Source organism: Aotus nancymaae, unplaced genomic scaffold, assembly GCF_030222135.1.
Source record: "Aotus nancymaae isolate 86718 unplaced genomic scaffold, 86718_ANA_hifiasm-v0.15.2.pri h1tg000036l, whole genome shotgun sequence".
In the NCBI taxonomy this organism is placed as follows: Eukaryota; Metazoa; Chordata; class Mammalia; order Primates; family Aotidae; genus Aotus; species Aotus nancymaae.
In genome coordinates, this window is record NW_026988450.1 from 65,664,520 (window position 1) to 65,687,262 (window position 22,743).

At 37.4% G+C, this 22,743-nt stretch overlaps 2 long non-coding RNA genes across 2 annotated transcripts in view; one reads left to right on the forward strand and one right to left on the reverse strand.

The window, feature by feature from the left end:
* The window catches only part of LOC135277981 (uncharacterized), a 79,079-nt gene extending 63,726 nt beyond the window's left edge, over positions 1-15,353 (forward strand). Inside the window, exons 3-4 of the long non-coding RNA XR_010345508.1 lie at positions 14,887-15,009; positions 15,237-15,353. This is a non-coding gene — a long non-coding RNA (uncharacterized LOC135277981). The remainder of the gene's footprint in view (positions 1-14,886; positions 15,010-15,236) is intronic.
* Positions 1-22,743, reverse strand: part of LOC105710806 (uncharacterized) — a 529,709-nt gene that overhangs the window by 331,684 nt on the left and 175,282 nt on the right. The gene's annotated exons all lie outside the window — the stretch shown is intronic.

A 22,743-nucleotide genomic window follows, 5' to 3' on the forward strand; every position in this document is an offset into this window, starting at 1 on the left:
CAGTTTTGTGTTTCTATTCTTAAATCTATGGTATTTTTGTTTTGTTATAAACTTGTGCTTTAATTTTGTAAAATTTCCTTCTTTCTGCTTGTTTAAAATTGTATTTTCTGCTTTTCTTTGTTGGAGACTTAACTAATTTTATTTTTTACTGACTTTGATATTTAAAGCTATGGATACTAAAGCTATAGATTTGATAGGATTTGATATTTAAAGCTAAGGATTTTTTTTTAGGGCTACTTTTTTTTTCTCTCAGGTCTTCAGATTGGATAATTTCTATCAATCTATCTTCAGAGTCACTGTATATTTTTCTGCTATCTTCCAACCACTCTTTAGCCCACTTAGCAAATTTTTTGTTTGATTTCATTTTTTTTCAGATCTAGAATTATCATTTGATTCTGGGGGGGAATTTCTAATTCTCTGTTGAAATTTTCTACTTGTTCAATAATCAAAACTATATACTTAAAAATAATTGGATTATGCTTTTTTTAAATTATTTGAAGACATTTTAAGCAGTTACTTTCAATCTTTATGAAATCCATCCAGGGCTCTCTCAGTCTATTTCTGAAGACTTACTTTTTCCTAAGTATGAGTCATACTTCCTTATTTGTTTATCTGATAATTTCAGTTGAAAATTGTACCTTTTAGGGAACCTCTTCAAGCAATTCTGGATTCTGGTATGAGCTTCTGAGGAATCTGGTGTTTTGTTCTAATAGATAGTTAATTTGCCTGGACTAAAACTATAAAGTCTGTCTCCCAAACACAATGCTCTTTCAATCACAGATTTAAGATTTATTTTGTTTCTGGAAAGTTTTTTTTTTAATCTATAGTTGTAAATATTGGCTCTGCCCCAGTGATTTTTTGCTCATTTGGAAACTCTAGTTACACATATGCTGCTTCTCTATTCTGCTTATATTTCAGATTTTCTTAAATAATTTGTCCCCTTATTTTCAGTTCATTATTTTCAGTTTCCCCTATTACATGTATTTCCCACATTATGCTTTCTATAATGTCTACTTGATTTTGTATTCCTTCTAATTCATTTTTTTATCCTGAGTTTTTCTATTTCATGCTTTATTTCCTTCAGCTCTCTTTTCATCTCTTTCTAGTATCCAACCATCTCAATTTTTAAAATATTTTGTTTCTGCTATTCTTTCACTCCCTTAGTCATTTTCTTTACTTCTTTTTACTGAAAGTGAAATATCTGACTGCAGTTTAAATCTTTGTAAACAAAAATGTGAGTTTTTCAATGTCTTTATTGTCCATAAAAATTCAGTTGTATTTTTTAATCTTATAATAGCTTTTTCATATTTTTTAAATTATTTGCTTAAATGAGACTATCAAAAGAAAGGTGGGTGTTGAACAATGAGAACACATGGACACAGGGAGGGGAGCATCACACACTGGGGTCTGTGGAGGGGGCTAGGGGAGGGACAGCAGGGGGTGGGGAGGTTGGGGAGGGATAACATGGGGAGAAATGCCAGATATAGGTGACGGGGGATGGAGGCAGCAAACCACCTTGCCATGTATATACCTATGCAACAATCCTGCATGATCTGCACATGTGCCCCAGAACCAAAAGTACAATAAAAAAAAGGTACATTGGCAAATCCCCCCTGCCCCTGCAAAAAAAAGAAAGACTTTTTGTAGAGGTTGGACGTAGGCCAAGGAAGCAATCCCAGATTCACATATAAAAGGATCCCTCCTCTCTGGCTACTAGGAAGTATTAAAACTATGGCATTTTGTTTATCTTCTTCTCTGCCTCTCTGGGCTAAGCCGGATTCAGCAAGGCTCCCTGTTTCTATTATTTTCTTCATTAGAGATCTATAGACTTTGCCCTCCAAACTGTTATCCTCACTTGTATTTTGCTTTTACAGTTTGTTTCTTCTCCTCCTCCTTTTCTTCTTTTTCTCATTCTCCTCTTGCTTCTCCTTCCTTATTCTTCTTTTTCTCCTTTCCCATCTCTTTCCTCTTGTTTCTTATTTTTCTTCCTCTTCCTCCTCCTCCTCTTCTTTCTCTTTCTCCTTTTTCTTCTCCTTCTTTTGTCTATGTCCTCTGGAACTTGCCCTGTCTTACAAGTATTTGAACCTTCACTGTAACTGGGATCAACAGAGTTAATTTTAAGGATAGGTCTCTGTGCTACCGATAGAATATTTCTGGGATCCTTCAGGCATGAGTTACTGAAGCACTGTTTGAATTTCCTGGGGTTTCTTTAATGGTTCTCTACCGTTATTTTGCATTTACCAATGCAATGACCCTAAGACCCTAATTTCTTTTCTTTTTTTTTGGCCCTGCTTTGATTTTGTTCCAATTGTTCTTAGATTTATTTTTACTATGTGATTTTTTTCCTTTGGGAAAAAACTGACAATTTTTGGTTTCAAGACGCATAGGATCCTTTTATCCTGCTGTTTCTTTTTGTCACTAATGCCACAGAGCTGCTGGTCCCTAAAGGCACTGATCATTTGGATGGAAACATTAACTTAATTATTGACAAGTACTTAAGAAAGGCTGCAACTAGATCCCATTAAAGAAATTTCCGAGACGAGTCACATAACATGCATGGCACAGAGAAAACTCCAAACCTGCAAATGAGCTTTTATCTTTTTACGTAATATTCTATTCATCATTTAAAGCCCAGTATAAATGTTCCCTCAGGAAGCTTTCTTTTTCCTGCCTACCTATCTAACTATTTAAATTTAATATTTTCCTCTGCATTCTCATCATATCTTCTCTTACTTATCTGTTACTTAGCTGTTCTGTTACCTCCATTGTAGACCTTTTTATCCTTTTCTGTAATTTTTCTGCTTATGTAACGATTAAGGACTGGATTTTAAGCTAGTCCAAGACATGTATATATTCCAATATTTTTTCATATCACCAAAGCCTAGAAGGCACCCAAGTATTTAATTAAATTTATTATCAAATATTTATGAGTACTTGCTATGGATTAGGCACTGTTATAGATGCTAAAAATTCAGAAGTGAATAAAACTGCATCTATGTGACAGACCTAGAACAGTTACTGTCTGCCACTAAGGTTTCCACTACAGAAGCAAGTTCAAAAGAAAGTCCTTGTGCTTTCTAATTGTGGCAGCCAATCTTGAATGGGGGAATACAGGCAAAAAAACATGGCAATACAGGGAAAAACATGAAAAGGAAAAAGCATTTTTGCAATTCATAAAAATGTTTGTAAATCATGAAGAGCCTGTTTTACCAAAAGCAGAATAAAAAATCTGAGTTTAAATAAAGCATGCAAAAAAAAAAAAAAGCAGCTCTGCCCTCATGGAACTTTCATTCTAATGTTGTAATAACAGCTAACACCAATATGGCACTTACTAAATGTCAGACACTGGTCTAAGAGCATCAGGCATATGTCAACATGTTTAATCTTCATAACAACCATACAACATAGATACAACTATTAAGTTTAGATTCTCCAGAAGCAGTCCTGACACAAGAGTTTTTGTGCAAATTCTTATTATCAAATTGAGTTATCATAATATATAACTGGAGCTTAATCTCACTGAAAAACAATAAAATATAGGCAGAATAAACCTTAGCATTACATCAAACTAGGGGTGAGGAAGATGAGATATTTATCTACTATCTCCGTGCCTATTATTGGTCAAGTGCTCCTTCTGAGTCCTCTGGGTGGGCTGACTGTACTTCTATGACCAGAGAAAAAATAGAAAATAAAAGCTCTTCAGCAGAGATTCATAAGAGTTTTATTGTTAGCAGCCTTTGGGACATACAGGGAAATGCTAAGGGTAAGTGATGGGACAACAATTTTTGTTGCAATTATGTTATTCATTTGACAAATGAACAGACTGAGGCACATGGAGGTTAAATGACTTACCTAGGAATATAGACCTAACAACTGATAGAGCAAGAGTTTAAATCCTTGAAGTTTTGCTCCAGAATACGTATTCTTAACCATTATACTATGCCCCGTCACAGTACAGAAAGGAAAGGAGAATGAAAGGAAGGAAAGAGGGAAGGAAAGAGGGAGGAAGGGAAGGGTTATAGTTCCTCATGAACATATTTTTTCTACTACAAGGCTTAAGCTTCTAGAAAGTACAACTCACATTTTATTCATCTTTATTTCTCTCCTTATCTCTCCTTCAGCCAATCCTGCAACCTGAACACTGCCAAAAAATGTCTTGCACGATACCTAACCTCTATCTAACGAGAAAATTATAAGGCTCTTATCACTAAGATCTTTATTATTAAAAATTATATATATATATATTTTTTTTGAGACAGAGTTTCACTCTTGTTACCCAGGCTGGAGTGCAATGGTGCGATCTCGGCTCACTGCAACCTCCGCCTCCTGGGTTCAGGCAATTCTCCTGCCTCAGCCTCCTGAGTAGCTGGGATTACAGGCACGTGCCACCATGCCCAGCTAATTTTTTGTATTTTTAGTAGAGACGGGGTTTCACCATGTTGACCGGGATGGTCTCGATCTCTTGACCTTGTGATTCACCCACCTCGGCCTCCCAAAGTGCTGGGATTACAGGCGTGAGAAAAATTGTATTTTTAATTCATTATACAGTGTAGACTAGCAGGCTTTGTAGTCAGAATGACTTGTATGAATAAATTATTCTCAACATTTTACCTTCCACAGTTCATAATGGGTGGTTAATAAATGGTTTCCTATTTGTAATATTACATGACATTTTACAATTTACAAAAGAAGTTTACAGTTTCGTATTCTATTTATCGCTCCATGAGTTACTTCATGCACATATTCCTATTTGCACTCTCAATTGCCCTAAATTGTCTAGAAGAGAAAGACAAAGGTCACAGTCTATAAAAAAAAATAAAGATGTGTTTTATTAGATGATTTTTTAGCAAATATTTGTGTTCTCTCCTCTCTCTCTCTCTCTCCCTCATGGGGTAGAGTATATTTTTCTGGTCTACTGACTTGAGAACATGTGATTTGTTTTGACCAAAGGAATATGAGCAAAAGTGATAATGTGCCAATTTCAAGAAGAGGCTTTAAAAAAACACAGCTAGTTTTCTCTAGCCCTATTGTGTTTCGTATTTTGCTATGGGATGAACATGATGATGATTCTGCACCTTGATCCTGGGTTCTGGAAGGAAAAGTGCAAGAAGCTGACACGAACCTGACCTGTAATCTGAAACAGACGGAATTGGTGCCAGCTGGCCTGCAGTCCTGTGAGCAAGAAATCGATGTACAAACTCACAAGTAAAACAGAAACATTTGCTGTTATAACCCAGGAAGATTTGGGAGTGGATTTTTATGTGGTGTTATTGCAGCAATTGTTGATGAATGTGGGTATACAGTATTGAAAGTTCTCATGTGTCTTTGATGGTCAGCCTCTCAGTGCTTACAGAGCTCCTCAGCCTCACCAGATATTTCTCACTTGAATAATGAAGTCCTATGGCTGGGAATAGAGATTTTGCCTATTTGGGTCTACAGATTTAGGACCCTTGAAGGATTCAATACTGGTAGAAAACCACAGCATGGTCTAAGATGCAGGTGTTCATATCTGGAGGTTAGTAGATGGATCATTAACTTCAGCAATAAATGAAATTTAAAGGGATTTTTCCCTCATGGGGAAAGTTCCCATTTTCAATTGATTATCATATACTCAATGAACTAAAATTAACTTTCTAACAAATAGCCACAAATTTCTAGTGTGTTTATCTTTCACATATGCTTCCCAGCTCTGCTAAGCTGGAAGTCTCATATCCATCAACCAATAAATCATTCCTCGGGTTTCACTTTAGGGACCAATTAAAACTGTCAACATGTTTTCTTCCATTACATTGGGAGTTTTATCTCCAGCTGTTGGGATCTGAGCTTCTAAAAGTATGACGTATGACTACCCGGGGAGAAGGCACTTGAGACAATTGGAGGAAAACAGATTCTATTGAAAGCCAGTTTATGCAAGCTTAGTGGTTCCACTCTCCTCACTTCATTCACAGGGCACATGCTTTACTAAACGTGGTAAATAATACAACTGGCACCACAGCAGAAAAGGTGCTGCTCCCAAACCTGGAGGGAGAGCTCCTGGCAGATAATCCAAGGGCTGGTAATTTATCACTTATGCAAACACTGCACCTCTTGTGGGTCTCCTTTTACATCTCCTGTTCTGTGAAACTTTCCACTGAAGACCTGAATAAATGTTTTCCAGATGGTATCAATCATGGTGTTACCTACTAATAGGAATCAAGGCAAAGTCATTGAATTAATTAGCAACTCAAACAGGAAAAAAGGAAGAAGGACTGTGCTTGAAAGTAGAAAAAGAAGAGACCCCTTGGAACTATCTAATCATCTAGAAACAAGGTCATTCAGGAAAGGGGGGCTTGATTCAGCATTAGGGAATCTGAGATCTGGCCAATAGCATTGTTCCTCCAAATCACAGGCTTTGGAGTCTAACATACAGGTTGGAATCTTAGCTTAGTCTCAAACAAACTATGCATAGTGGGAAAGTTACTTGGCCTCTCTGAGCCTCTGTTTCCTCATATGCTAAGGGAAACAAAGGATAAAATAATGCAGACTATGTAATACCATTTTACAGACTTACATGTGTAGCATGTGAAGCACTTAGCAAAGTGTCTGGCTACCAGTAGGTGGCACTTTAAAAAATTCTTTACTCTCACCTGTGATCAGTTAAATGATTGGAAAACTATTCACCCCTGTCTGAAACTACACCATTGCCATGACCACATCTTGAGCAGAGTGCACTTTCCCACTCCTTGCTTTGGGCTGACTACATGACTTGCTTTGACCAATAAATGTGGGTGGAAGTGACAGTGGGTTCGTTTTTAGTCCAGGACTTACGAGGCATTATGTTTCTACTTGCCCTTTGCACCTCCCTCATCACAAAGAAAATATACCCAGACTGTCTTGCTGGTCCAAGAAGGAGGATAAAAGACACATAAAGCAAGGCTGCCAACCTCAGAGACTCCAAACCCCACCCAACATGAAGACATGTGAATGATAATAAATAATGGTTGTTTTTAGCCACTGAGTTTCGATGCAGATTAATTTCAGCTGCAGTAGCTCATAGACTATGGTATCTCACATTCCTTCTCTTGGTTCTAATTGCATAACTGCCCAGGACTTGTTGAATGAATATCTTTTGCAATGCTGGTATTAGAGATAAGGCCCAGAAAATAGTAAGCTAAAGGTATCACAGAAACTTCTATTGTGTAGTTGGTTTAAATCTTAAACCTCAAACTCAGATGTGTAAGAAAAGTAATTTAACTTGGTTATGACAAAACCTTTTTATTTTTTAACAGTTTTATTACAAATCCCCTATTCTGCTGGTTAGCAGAAAAATCTCTTAGTCAATTCAGGGTTTCTCCTCCCTTAAGGACTGGGTTTAACATTAGGAGGCTTTGCATGAGGAGGCGGCGGAAGAGGTTGGGAGGGAGAACCAGGGCACTGCTGGTCCTGTTGTTGATCTCTACAGTTCTCTCCCTGGTTCTACGTAAGCAATGATCTAAAGTCTGATTCATTCTTGGCTAATCCTCTTTTACAAGGCCATGATTAGCCTCAATGCGAGGAAGTTTGGAGCTTTTCTCAGACATGTAAGAGTTATTCTGAAGAATCTGCATCTTGTTGGGGTGGAGGACTTCAAAATATGTGATTAAAATGCACTGGTCTTGAATCTATCTAACTGGAAGCAACTGGTAGACAAGCTCTTACTGCTTCTCCAGGTTCTCACAAGAAAGCAGGCATGGATTCCTTTTGCACAGCTTCTCCAGGCTTTCTGGCCCTGTCATTCCTCCTTCCATCTTCTGGGTTGAGCAGCATGCAATCTCTCCTTGTGCAGAACCCCAAATAGCTACTGAAAATGTTTCCTCTCTGACTTCCCCATTTCTTGAACTCTGAGAGACTTTTTCTAGTATCAGATCGGAAGAGCATTGCTATTTTCCTTCCTATCATTTGGGAGACCTAAACTTTAAAACTCAAAACCTTGGGAAAACTTCCTTTTTTTCCTCTTTTCTCTGGATCATCATTACCTTGAAACACTAAATTAGTAAAGTCCTAACTGGGAACTGAAGAGTCAAGGAGCAACAGCCAATTCCAAGAAAAACAACAGGAAACTTACATCAGTTAACATTTCAAAGCTATTTTCCTTTGCAATTGTATGTATCTGTTTTATGGAATGCAAGATATAATAGGCTAAATACTATTTTGCATATGTGTTATGTTGGATTTCTCACATATTCTACCACTTAACTCAAGATGTTGAGTAAATAAATGAGTTAATAAACTGGAATTTCTATATCAACTCTTGGTTCTAGTTGTTTTGTTTTGGATTTTTTTTTTCTTTTTGAATGCTTATTCACTGGCCCAGCTGTATTTATGCCTAGATTAACCAGAGACATTGCCAGCTGTGATTTTCAGATGTGCTCCAGCTCCACAATGCCAGGAAAATTCAATTATACCTACTAAGGTCATCGCTATAAATCACAACCGCACTGACATTTTATGGTGAATAGTGGCAATCGAAATACCTAGCCAGCAGCAGATTGTAACTGCTTATATTACGATGGCCAAAATAACCATGTGTGAAACCATTATATCAGTTATATTTACAGCCAAATCACACCAGGCAGTGGTCCAAGCAATGGGTTGGCAATCAGCCTGATTCAAACTGAGCAAGGGTGATTTCATGCTGCAAAATGTGAACAAAAACATGAGCCATTACAGCATGTATTGAGAGTTCAAATGGAATAGAACCTCCCAGACACAGTAGACATTGGAATGAATAAGCTTGCTCCCAAGTATTTACCTCAATTTGCAAGTGTGTTTTAGGTACAAGATAGGATTCTCAGACGTACTACCTCCCTATGGACGTACTACCTCCCTATGGGACAGTCTCTAGAGAGATCTTTTCAATATATATGTTTCTTAGAATATTCAAATCCATAAAGTACTTCATAACTTTTTTTTTTGGTCATGATTATGAGGGGAAGGATTTACCTTGTTACCTTAAAAAAACTAAACAGACAAGCAAAATATATGAAATAATGGTTTTCAGACATTTGGAAAGAGGCTATGCAAGAGAACAAGACAACAGAAACAAATGAGATGAGCAAGACTATATTTATATAGTTTTTAGGTTGTTTTACAGAAAAAGGAAATCCAAACAGTGTCTGGCAGTCTCCCTGAGGTAACCAGAGAAAGTTGAGAACTTGTACATTCCAAGGTGGCTTTAAATTATGGAGACAACAACCAGGCATGAGATTGCTTCACAAATAAGAGAGGCCTGCACAGATAGAGCACTGTGGGGATTTGAAGAGAGTTCCTTTTGAGACTTCAACTGAATATTACTCAGTGCATATATGTGAGGAAACCAGCTAGGTCCAAAAAAAGGAATCAGAAGGAAAGATTCAAAGGAACAACCCCCAGGATTCCTATGGAGCCTGGAAGAGTTTATGTTCCTACCTGCTAGAGTTGAATGAACATTGTAATACAAGGAAGCATCAGGCAGAGTACTCTAAAGGATATTGTCTGAGCACTGGGGCAGAATTAGCCTTTGACTAAAGTCTTCTGATCCCACCTTAAAATCGAGCCTTGAAAGGATCAATCAATTTCCAAGTAACTTAATTGTACCTTAGAACAAAGATCAAGAATATTTAAATGTACACAAAACTAGCAAACAAGGTACATTGCACAATGTCTGGCAGCCAATACAAATTACCAAGCAAGCAAAGAGGCAGAAAAATGTGATCCATCATGAGAAGAAAAATCAATCAGTAAAACAGATTCTTGAAACAGATGCTAAAAATAGCAGACAATATTGAAACATCTATTATAACTATATTGCAGATAATCAGTAGGTAGAATAAATATGAGGATATTAAACAGAGACATTGAAGGTATAAAAAGGCCCAATGTAAAATTCTAGAGATGAAAAACAAAATGTCTGAAATGAATAAGATTAATAGCAGATAAAAATGCAGGAAAGATGTTAATAAATGCACAATTAAAACTGCATGTGAATGTTCACTGCAGCACTATTCACAATAGTAAAGACATGCAATCAACCTAAATGCCCATCAGTGGCAGGTTGGATAAAGAAAATGTGGTTGATATACACCATGGGATGCTATGCAGCCATAAAAAAGAAAAAGATCATGTCTTTTGTGGGAATGTGGATGGAGCTGGAGGCTGTTATCCATAGCAAACTAACTCAGGAACAAAAAAGCAATTACCACATATTTTCACTTGTAAGTGGTAGCTAAATGTTAAGAACACATGGACATAAAGAAGGAAACAACAGAGACTGGGGTCTACTTGAGTGGGGAGGGTAGAAAGAGGGAGAAGGGCAGGAAGATAACTGTTGGGTACTGGGCTCACTACATGGATGATGAAATAGTATGTGCAAAAAATGTCCATGATATCTGTTTACCTATGTAACAAACCTTTACTTGTACCCTCAAACCTAAAATAAAAGTAAAAGGAAACTGCTCAAAATTAAATAGACAAAAATGACTTTTAAAAATATAGTAAACCAATGTGAACTATGAGCAGCTTTAAGATGCCTAATATGTATGTAATTGAAATCTCTGACATGGGAGTGATTACCACAGAAAGCATTTGAAGAAATGCCAATTTTTCTTCTAAACTGAATGAAAACTATGAACCTACAAATACAGGAAGCCCAATACACCCTGAACACAATAAAACTACTCAAAGGTACATCCTAAGAAAATGATTAAAACCAGTTATCAAGGGGAGCCTTAAAAACAGAGAGAATATATATATTTGAAACAGATAAAAAAGAAAAAAATGACTATAGACTTCTTCTTGGAAAAAATGTAAATCTACAGTAGTGGGGCAGTATTTTTAAAGACCTCCAAAAGTTTTGACTTAGAGCTCTATATCCAGTTGTATTAGTCCGTTTTCATGCTACTGATAAAGACATACCCAACACTGGGCAATTTACTAAAGAAAGAGGTTTAATGGACTTACAGTTCCATGTAGCTGAGGAAGCCTCACAATGGTGGTGGAAGGCAAGGAGGAGCAAGTCACATCTTACAAGGATGGCAGCAGAAAAAGAGAGATTGTGCAGGGAAATTTCCATTTTTAAAACCATCAGATCTCATGAGACTCATAAACTATCACAAGAACAGTGCAGGAAAGACCTTCCCCCATAATTCAATCACCTCCCACTGGGCTCCTTCCATGACACATGGGAATTGTGGGAGTTACAATTCAAGATGAGATTTGGGTGGGTACACAGCCAAATCATGTCACCAGTGAAAATATCTTTCAAAACTAATGGTGACATAAAGACTTTGTGAGACAAATGAAAGCAGAAAGGATTCATTATCAATAAACTTAAAATTATGAAATGTTAAAGGAAGTCCTTTAAAAGGAAGAAACATATCAGATGAAAATATGGATTTACACAGAGATGAAGAAAACTAGCATATATTAAAAACATAGGTAAAGATAAAACATTTTAAAAATTTTTATAATAATTTACTATTTAAATAAAAATGATAAATTGTGGATTACAAAGGGAAATAAATCATTTTACTAAAAAGACACTTATACATTCAAAACTGCACTATTCACAATAGCAAAGACATGGAATCAACCAAGATGCCCAACGGTGGACTGAATAAAGAAAATGTGGTACATATACACCATGAAATACTACATAGCCATTAAAAAAAGAATGAACTCACGTTCTTTACAACAACATGGATGCAGCTGGAGGCCATCATCCTAAGTGCACTAATGTGGGACCAGAAAACCAAATACTGAATGTTCTCACCTGTAACTGGGCACTACATATATATTTTTTTGAGACAGAGTCTTGCTCTGTCACCCAGGCTGGAGTGCAGTAGCATGATCTCAGCTCACTGCAACCTCCGCCTCCCAGGTTCAATCAATTCTCCTGCCTCAGCCTCCTGAGTAGCTGGGATTACAGGCATGTGCTACCACACCTGGCTAATTTTTGTATTTTTAGTAGAAGCAGGATTTCTCCATGTTGCCCAGGCTGATCTTGAACTCCTGACCTCGGGTGATCCACCTGCCTCAGCCTCCCAAACTGATGGGATTACAAGTGTGAGCCACTGCGCCAGGCCACAGGGCATTACATATTGGATACACAGTGATGCAAAGAACTGGAGACTGCTTGAGAGGGGAGGGTGAGAAAGGGACATAGGTTGGAAAGCTTCATACTGGGTACTGTGATCACTACCTTGGTGATGGGATCATTTGCACACTAAGTCTCAGTGACACACAGTTTACCCCCTGGACCTAAAAAAAAAGTAAAAAAAAAATCACGGGCTATAGAACATGTAGAAGTAAAATGCATATCAAATACAGCACAAAGGTCTGTTTAAAAAGGGAAAATTGAAATAAACTGTTTTAAGTTTTTTTTACTGTATAGAAAGCTGTATAATATTACGGAAATGCAGACACGTTGTATTGAATAAACTCTAAAGCAACCATTATAAGAACAAAACTGTTCACCCAGTAAGCCAAGAAAGGAGAGAAGATAAGATCATAGAAAATACTCAATTGTTCTAACGGAAGGCAAAAAGAGAAAAAGGGGACCAAAACACAGATTATAAAATATAAAACTAATAGCAAAATGTTATAAATATCAATAATCACATTAAATGTAAATCATTTAATCTGCCAATTATAGGGCAGAGATGGTCAGATTGGATAAAAAGTCAAGACTCAACAATATGCTGCCTACAAGTCATACTCTAAATAAAATGACGCAAATAGGTTGAAAGGAAGTAAAAAGATATACTAATGTAAGTTTGGGTAAACATTTGAGAAACAATTCAGTGTATTTCACCATATTAACAAACTAAGAAAGAAAAAATGATAAAGTAATTTCAATCAATGTTAACAAAACAAAATGTTCACAGCAGCTTCATTTGTAATAGAAAAGAGAGGAGGGGGAAATCTCATTCATTTGAATGGATAATCAAATTGTAATATATTTATGTAACAGAATATTATTTAATGTATTAGGATTCTTCAGAGAAACAGAAAACATCAGATATATATAGATGTATATAGATAGGAGAAGATTTATCACAGGAAATGATTCACATGATTATGGAGACTGAGAAGTCCCATAATCTGCCATCTGCAAGCTGGAGGAAAAGGTAATTCTATAGGTAAATGTAAAAACAATATAGTATATATTTTTTTCTTTTTAACTCTTTTTTCTGTTTGAATTAAAAGACAACTACATAAAAGCAGTAATCAAACAATATATAAAAATGTAATTTTTGTGACTAACAACACAAAGGCAGAAAGAGAGAGAGATATAATGGAGGAAAGATTTTGCATATTGTTGAAATCAGGAAGGTATTAATCCAAACTGGATTATTATAAATTGAATTTTTAATTGTAATCCTTAGGAAAACCACTAAGAAAATAACTAAAAATACATAATAAAAGAAATAACATTGGAATTAAATGGTGCAACAGTGGAATTAAGTTAAATAGTACACAACAAGGAAATTAAAAAAATATATCTATTTAACATAAGTCAGTAATGGAGGAATAGTGGGAAAAAATAAGACATATATAACACAAATAGTAAAATGACAGACATAAATCATACCACTTCAGTGATACATTATTGTAAATTGATTAAATAATCCAAAAGCAGAGATTGGTAGAATGAAGAAAAAACAATTCTATTTCTAATATATATAAATGATAAAATGCTTAAAACTAAATGTAACAGAAGAAGTGTAAAACTTGTATACTGATACATGCTCCAACACAGATGAACCTTGAAAATGTTATACTAAACGAAAGAAGCCAGACACAGAAGGCCAGATAGTATATGAATCCACTTACATGAAATGTTCAAAATAGGCAAATCCCTGAAGACAGAAGAGTAGATGAGTAATTTCTAGGGATTGGTAGGAGGAGAAGGATTGAGGATTAATGGCCAATGGGCATCAGGTTTCATTTGGGGGTAGGTAAAATATTGCAGAATTAAATAGTCATATGGTTTTACATTGTAAAGCTCTGTGAATATGCTAATAATACTGAGATGTACACTCTAAAAGGATGAATTTTATGGGATGCAAAGTAAACAAATTAATTGTTAATTAAAATAATCAGCTATTTTAAAGTAGATTTATAGGGGAATAGTGAACATACAGAGATCAAGTGTTTTACAGGGTTGGAAAGGCTGTTTCTGGATTCCCAATAGTAAGATTCCAAATTAAAAAGGTCTTAAGCATAAATAACTCCCTCTGAGACAAAGACCAGTTAAAAGAGTTACTCCCTCACCAAATCTCATGTTTTGGGTAGCTAAAAAGCAGTTTCCATTAAAATGAGATAAAATAAGAAAGCATGGGAAAGAGAGAGAAAGGCATTGGGGTAAAGGAGAAATAAGGCAGAACTAAGAATTGTAACTAGAAAAAAAAAGATTTGACTGTGATTATTGATATATGAAAGTAAATGGAAACATTTAGATTAGCAACTGCCAAGTTTTGGAGAATCTTTTATTGCAGAAGAATCCCAAGCCAAGTCTAATAATCTTGTGATTATTTGCTAGGCTTTAAAACTGTCATGGTAGATCCAAACTAGCGTGGGCAGGAACACCACTTTCAAATATGAATAAAGAAAAAATTTATAAAGGGTGGAGCCAGGAGCTACAGAGAACAATGGACAAGGGAATTTCTTCCAGAGACAATAAATGAGCTGAATATGGACCTTACCTATTTCCAGAGTAAAGGGCTTTAATGTCTCCTCCTAGAAAGTTTCAAAACCTCCATGGTCTGTGTATCTTCTAATCTTTTCTTTTTCAAAAGGGAATTTTAAGTTGTAGCTATCCTATATAATCTTCACTATTTTGCATTTGAATGTTTTAGAGCAGAAGTGTGTAGAGTAACTTATCTCTAGTTTTCCAGGTTGTTGGGCTAAAAGGAACCACATCTGGACATAGAAGGACTATATATCACCTGTAGACCCTTGTCATGGAGTGTATTGAATGGATGGGACCTAAAATGTTTACCTTGATAGAAAGTAAGTCCGTTCTGTTTCTTTGAGAAAAAATGTGGCACTAAAAGTCAGTGATTGATATGTTCATCCAAGCCAATTTTCATTTCCTTCTAAGTTAGACCACATTTCCAAATCTTCCTTACAGTTAGGTGTGGCCAAATAACCCATGGAATGTGGGCAGGCATGATAAGTGCTTTCCATCATTGTCTTCCACTCTCTCTCTTTTTTTTTTCTTCATCTGCCTACTGAAGGGAGAGACGAAGGACCTACTGGAGGGCAGAGCAATAATACTGAGAGAGCCTGGGTCTGTGAGCCACCACATGGAGGAGAGCAGATCAGAAGATCTCCCAGACTAAGGGGAACCTCATAAGGTTGATGCATGAGAAATAAATTTTTACTGTGTTAAGTCACTGACATTTGGGGTTCTTTGTAATGGCAGATAGTACTGCCTTAACTAACACAGTTTTATAAGTTAATAAATTTAGAAAATGCTAGTGTTACAAAGAAAAACTGATTTTCATCAGTCTTTGATTTGCTACTGGATGTGATACTTCTTCACAACAACGAGGTCATACAGAGTATTTTCCTAATAGCTATATGATCACAAGACCCATTTTTCACTTAGCCTCCAGAATGACCATGAAATTTCTCAAGAGAGAAAGAGGAAATTTGCTGGGTTCAGATTTTTAGAAAATACATACATTTAGGAAATAAAAGCAAATAAATTATTGAAAAAATAAAAGAAACAGAGAGAAAGAAGAAGTATGAGTGTTAGTACAAGAGTTCTCTAGTGGGCAAGAATTTTAAGAGGAAGCAAACATTACCTAACAATGCCAAATGTTCACAGAGATCAAGACCAGTCGGAGGTCACTAAGACCCTGTGAGTAAACAGACAAGTTAGTAAGGTTAGAGCTATAAAGTTAAGTCACTATCCTGGGAAGGGGGAACTCTCTCTAGACAGTCATTTTAAGTTTTTCCTTTACACTTTCAGCAAATAACTATTGGATACCTTCCTGCATTTCAGGTTTAATTCAGAACCTAGATGAACAATAAAACAGTCCCTACACACAAGAGGCTGCAATCCAGTGAAGAAGCTTACAAGAAGCAGAAATATCTCTAGATCACATCATGACTTTGCCATTCTTTAATGGAAGAAGCTCACGCAGTTATCCAGCTACCTTTACTTGAATACTCTGTTGAGCAACTTTCTTCTCTCTCTTGTTCTGTTGAACTCACCCATAATGAGAGGGAACTTAATGTGAATAACAGACTCTGAGAATCTTTACCATCATGTATTAATTTATTGGCATCGGGTTTATCTATCAGTCTCTTGGGAGTTTAATTATTGTGAATCCGTCCTTTAGGATCAATCAGCTCTTGACGAATAAATAAAATAGAGTCATATATTCAAAAAGAAAAATCAAATTCTAGATAAGACTTTGCCTGAACTAACAACTAGTTTCTTCAAACTTGGACAGATCTTAATTTCTTCACATCTTGCTTCTAATATTTGTAAGAACAGAGATAAGTCCTTAAACTCTCTGAGCTTCAGTTTCCCCATCCATGAAACAGATAAAATATTAATATTCTGCTCCCTGACATCATAAAAAAGCTTGCAAGGGATCTTTGAAAGCCATTTAATCCACACCTGCCATTCTTACCCACAGAATATACACATGCTCACATTGGTGCATAGGGACACATGTGTGCACACACACACATACCCCAGATTCGATAAATTATAACACAAATTATACCTTTGTTCTTTTTTCTTTCTTTCTTTCTTTTTTTTTGAGATGGAGTTTCGCTCTTGTTACCCAGGCTGGAGTGCAATGGCGCGATCTTGGCTCACCGCAACCTCCGCCTCCTGGGTTCAGGCAATTCTCCTGCCTCAGCCTCCTGAGTAGCTGGGATTACAGGCACGCGCCACCATGCCCAGCTAATTTTTTGTATTTTTAGTAGAGACGGGGTTTCACCATGTTGACCAGGATGGTCTCGATCTCTTGACCTCGTGATCCACCCGCCTCGGCCTCCCAAAGTGCTGGGATTACAGGCGTGAGCCACCGCGCCCGGCCAACTTTGTTCTTTTTACTGAAAACAGGCAAACCTTTCCCATCTTTAACAGATAAAGAATTTTTTATTGGTTTCAATGTCATTTCTGAAGGTTGAAATTAACATCAGCCCACTGTCAGCTTAATCCCTTTCCATTTGTCAGATGTGCAATATCATTCCAGTTACAGAGAGATGTGAAAATAAAACTAGCTGAATGTGTGTGGCCCTATTGTGTGTGGTTATTGGAACATTGGGACCACGTCAGGCTGACAGCAGCTGCCTTGGCTGCTGTTAAGATTATTGGAGCAGCTTATAGGTTGCTTGTAAGTATCTCTCCAACATGTATGCTTATCTGGGGCTTAACTTCTTAAAAAGTTTTTGGGAATATATTAAAGTCGAGCTGGGGTTGGGAAAAGTGGTAGTTTGGAAAATGAATAAACAAACACTCGACTGTGATTAGAGAATTGTTTTCAAGCCAAAATTACAATCAAACCAAATTTAATAAAATAAACATCTGCTCTTTAAGGAATCCAGGTAAAAAGTTGCCATTAAATTTTACTCCTGCCATCCTGGTTTCTCAGGCATTGCTGTATTCTTGTAGTAGAGACATTTTATTGGTTCAAATTCCTACCCTCTTCAGTTAAAACAAAGGTATTCACTATAACTTAGCCAAACTGCGAATGCCATTTGTCTTCTGCAATGATTCCTGCAAGGAATTTAAAGTATCTGAGGTTCCTCTAAGGTCAGACTGGACTGAAGATGCGTTAAGAACCAGAATGGTGATCAGTATTTGTCTGGAATCTGGATCCAGGAATATGTCTGTTTCCTTCTTATAATAAAGAGGTGCTAAATGTTTTACCCATGTTATCTCCAAATTATCAAAAAGCCCTCTGTGGTTGGTAACACTGCTCCAGTTTTACAAACCAAGATTCATTTATTTTACAATTTGTCCATATTTATGTAGCCAGTAAGTAGCTAAGCTGGGATCTGAATGTATTTCGTCTGATTCTGAGTGACCCTAGACACTCTACCACTTGCTCCAAGATGACATAGACACATCCATTTTCCATATGAACATATGTTAAATGAAGATAAAGGCTCTGACTTATTTCATGTTACTTGCAATTATTAACAAAATATTGTTTACTGTTTAAAAATAAGACACATAGCGTTAAGACCATTCACTAGAAATGTAGAACAAACCAGAAAAATATGTTATTAACCTCTTCCACAAAAAAAAAGTGTTCTCTCTAAAGATTTCTAAATATGATTTGTTTCCATGGGATAGTAATTCATCCCAAAAAGCTACCTACCGTACATTGTGATGATAAATATTTTTGAACTAGATAAACATATCTGGAAAATACAATCTAGTAAGAACAACTACATTATTGGTTTACAAAGCTTTCAGTTGCAGGGCATCTAACAAAGAAAAATTCGATGATTCTTTTTTCTGATTTTAAGAAACAAGAAAATTCATAAATAGGCCAAGTAAATTCGACCATGAAGCAACAGCTCCTCCTACAGCATCTGAGAAGGCAGCATCTCAAAGATTTCTTGTTAGGTTCATTGTTAGAAAATTAACCAGGCAAAAATGAGGTGCTCTGTTTTCTCGATCTACTTTTCATGCCTCTATCCTAGTTCAAATATGTTGATTCTTCTTCCCCTATTTCCCAGGAATTTCCTCCTTTTATCAGAAACTCTGTCAGGACTGGATTTTAATCTCACTCACACTAAGTGGAAAGAAGGTGGCTTTTAAAAGCCTAATGACAAGGTAAGAGGACCACTTGAGGCCAGGAGTTCAAGACAAGCCTGGACAACATAGTGAGACCCTGTCTCTACAAAAAATTAAAAACTTAACCATGCATAGTGGCACTCACCTGTAGTCCCAGCTACTCAGGAGGCTGAGGTGGGAGGATCACTTGAGGCCAGGAGTTGGAGGCTACAATGAGCTGTGATGGTGCCACTACACTCTTGTCTGGGCAACAGAAACCCTGTTTAAAAAATATATATAAACAAAAAAACTTACACTAATCTGCATAAGTGAAAAGCCAGCCTTAGGTGTTAGAGAGATGTGATCTAATTCCCGCCTCCAGCACCATAAGAGAGCCTTGGGGATTATAACTCAATTGATTCTGCCCAACTACTTGGAAATCCCAGACTAGACACTTGAAATAGTGGCCATTTTGCCCACTACCTCTTAATTTCTAGACTTAATTCCCAGTGTGGCCACAAGATGGCACTACTCTCCAACTGTTACCGTACTGCACCAGGCAGGGCCCCAGGGAGCATAGACACACAGTAGGCAAAAAACTTGGTAAAAACACAAGGAGAGTTCCCTCACATCACTTCCACCACCATTTTTTTGTGTGTGTGACCAAAAATATATTAAGTCAGCAAACTCTGCTTTTAAAGGAAGCTTCAGACAAGTAAAATAAAATACCTGAATTATGAGCAACTTCATCCTAAACTTTAGTCAAACTTTTAGGCATAGATCCTTTAATACATGGCAACAGAAACTATCACTACATAAAAAACAGTAATACTGCAAGCCATTTTTAAAAAGCTTTTATTCTTTTTGTTTTACTGTTATCAAAAATGATGAAAAAATGATTCTTTTTCTCTTAAAAAATGTCTCCATGCTGGTGATGTTCTTACTTATTTTTCTTATAGGGCTGAAGTGATTGGCAGAATTTCTGCTACGGATCTGTAGCTGACCTCAGTCACTGATTCAGAGCACACACACTCAGTACACACACACATACACATTCTCACACGTGCACAGACATGCAGAGAGGCACACACGAACACATGTACACACGCATGACTACTCCAGTCGCCTCAGTGGAAACACGCTGTGCTCCGTTTCCCATGGCAGGGCCTGATGAAGGCCTCCATCTGACCCCTCTCTCCTGAAACTGCTCACAGGCAAAGCCTCCGTTTTCATCAAAGCCTCCATCTTCATCAAAGCCAACGCTGATGCTGCTTTCTTAGCCGTCTGCCACCCTCTTTAGCACATGCGGTTGAAGTTACCAGGCCAACACTTGGAACATCAATGGTAAATGTCACAAAGAAACTTGTTTCTCATACACACAGTTCAGAAAACCGTATAACTCCAGCCAAAAAAAAAAAAAAGCACGCTTCTCCTGGAAAAAAAGCTTTCTCATGTGTGGAAAAGAAATGACAGGAACGCGTGTTGCATGGTTATGTGGTTATGAACTTACTCTAGACAGCCCACATTTTCTATCTTTCAGAAAACAGTTGGCCAAAGTGATGACATTTGAAAGAAATATGTGTTTTTGTTTAGTTTTGTTTAATCTCCCTCCTACGCCCAAATCTGCACCTCCTCTCCTCCTCTCTTTAGGCATCTCAGCCTTCTTGTCTGCTCTGTGCCTCCAGCAAGCCGGCCCCAGCTGTGCATGAAGCGTGAGCTCCGCCTACCGACAGCTGGGAAGAAAGACAGGCTCTCTCACACCCAGTCTGAGATTTTTCTCCTAAGCTTAAGTCCAAGTTGTGCAAAACTGCTTAAACGCGCACACACATCCCCCCTACCCCACACATGCACACAGGTAAACAAAGTGACACTTGAAACCTCATGTATTTTGAGGGAGTATTTGGTTAAATTTGCTGCAAAAGTGTTTTCACCAATGGATTGATAATGCAAATGTATGCTGGGGGAAGGTCAGCTTTCTATTCAGTTGTGCTGGAGTCTTGCTGGGTGTGTTTTTAAAAGTGTTGAAAGATTATCCTGCAACCTATTTTTCTCTGCTAGTTCTGATAAAGTGCATAAAATTTCCTAATCCGTTCCCTAACAAGGCAGTAAGCATTTCCTTTTTCTTACGTAAGCTGTAATGGACCTCCGAGATTAATGAATGGGTCCCAGGCAGGGTCATAGGAGGCAGTTTGTGAGTGGCAGGCACGTTGAGGGAACCACATGGTATAGTAGGTCAAAAATTGGATTTTTTTTTTCTCTTGTTTTATATTGAACTGACTCTGAGATGGTTACTCTTTTTTTTTTTTAATCTTACTGTGGATTGATGGTTTTGTCCAAATTCTTAAAATTTGTGAGACAGTATTCAGAATTACTCCAGCATTCTCTTATTCATTTGACAAATGTTTATGTGCTCTGACACAGTTCTTAGATTCTCAATTATAAAGATAAAGAAAACACAGTTGCCACCCTCAAGACTCAAAGACCCGGCCAGGAAACACACAGGCAAAGAAGAGAGGATAGTGTGTAGCTTGTGTTCCACTTCCCCAAACTTGGGGATTTTAAAGGCATTTCAGAACAACCTGAAACACAGAAAGGTGCCACACGGACGCTGCCCAGAGTAACAAGTTCTCAGCAAAAGAAAGCCTGAGCGTGCCTCAAAAGATTACAGCCCACAGCACCATTGGGCAAAGAGAACATCAGCTGTACTGATGGACCAAAAGGCCAGGGAAATACGGCTGCATGGGTAAATGCCTTCTAGCTAAAGCTGATGGCAGAATGCCTGGCTACCAGCAATGGATGCCAGCATAGCATCCCATAGACAGGTGGGCCCATGGCTTTTTAGGGACACCAATCTAGGATGCCCGGAATCAAAAAAGGACTTGGGACTTCTCACTGGAGCCACAGATGAGCTACAGAAAGCCCCAACCCTGGAGGCCATGGTGCTTCTTTGCTGATTTACCTATACCCAGGTGATGGCTTCAAAAGGTGGAAGCAGAAGGAGAAGCCCCTGAAAGAGTGAAACGGTTCTGTTAGGGACTTTCAACCTTAGACTGACTATATATAATTTCTCTGTATGTTTCATGTGTGGAAAAGAAATTATAGAAATGAATGCATGGCTGCGTGGCTATAAACTTACCCTAGACGGCACACATTTTTTTTTCTCCCTCTCTCTTTCTCTCTCCTGAGAGATTACTGGGAACCTAGGATGCCAGGAATCAAAAATCCCAAGTCCTTTTTGATTCCTGACATTGTAGGCTGGTGTCCCTAAAAAGCCACTGGTCCACCTGTCTGTTGTAACTTATGCTTCTGTTGGGGGTGGGGGAGGTGATGGGCTGGCTTACTTTTTTAGTGAAGGCCAATTGCATGATCTCCTTCCAGTTGCACGTTCAGTATGATCATGTTGGTAGCTTGAAATTTACTATAGTGAGAGTATTTACACCATAGAAATTTAAAAGTGCTACAAAATAGGAGTTTCCTGTCCCAGAAAGATGACTGTGAAACACTGACCAGCACACCACTAAATTTATGTATGTATGTATACACATAGATACACATATATGTGTGCTTTATGTCAGCAAAGAGAGTATATTAAACTTAGAGACAGACTAAGTTACTTTTATTAAACATCTTTCCTATGTCTCACCCTCCAAACACACACACACACACACACACACACACACACACACACGCTATTATCATCAGGAATGAGAATTTTGAAACAAGATGAGACCTGTTATTTAAAAGGAAAAGTTACAATTCTTGCACATCTGAGCCATGAAGAGTAAATTTCAACCCTGCTATGCTTAATAAGGAGAAATATCCCCTTTGGGTCATTATCGGAAATGTCAGCTGCTCCTGTCTCTGTCATCATACAGTTGACAGAGCATAAGCTTTGGATTCAAGTAAATTTGCATTGGACTCTCAGCTCAACCACTGACTATGTGATCTGGGATAAGTTATTCAACCTCTCAGTTTCCATTTCCTTATCTGCA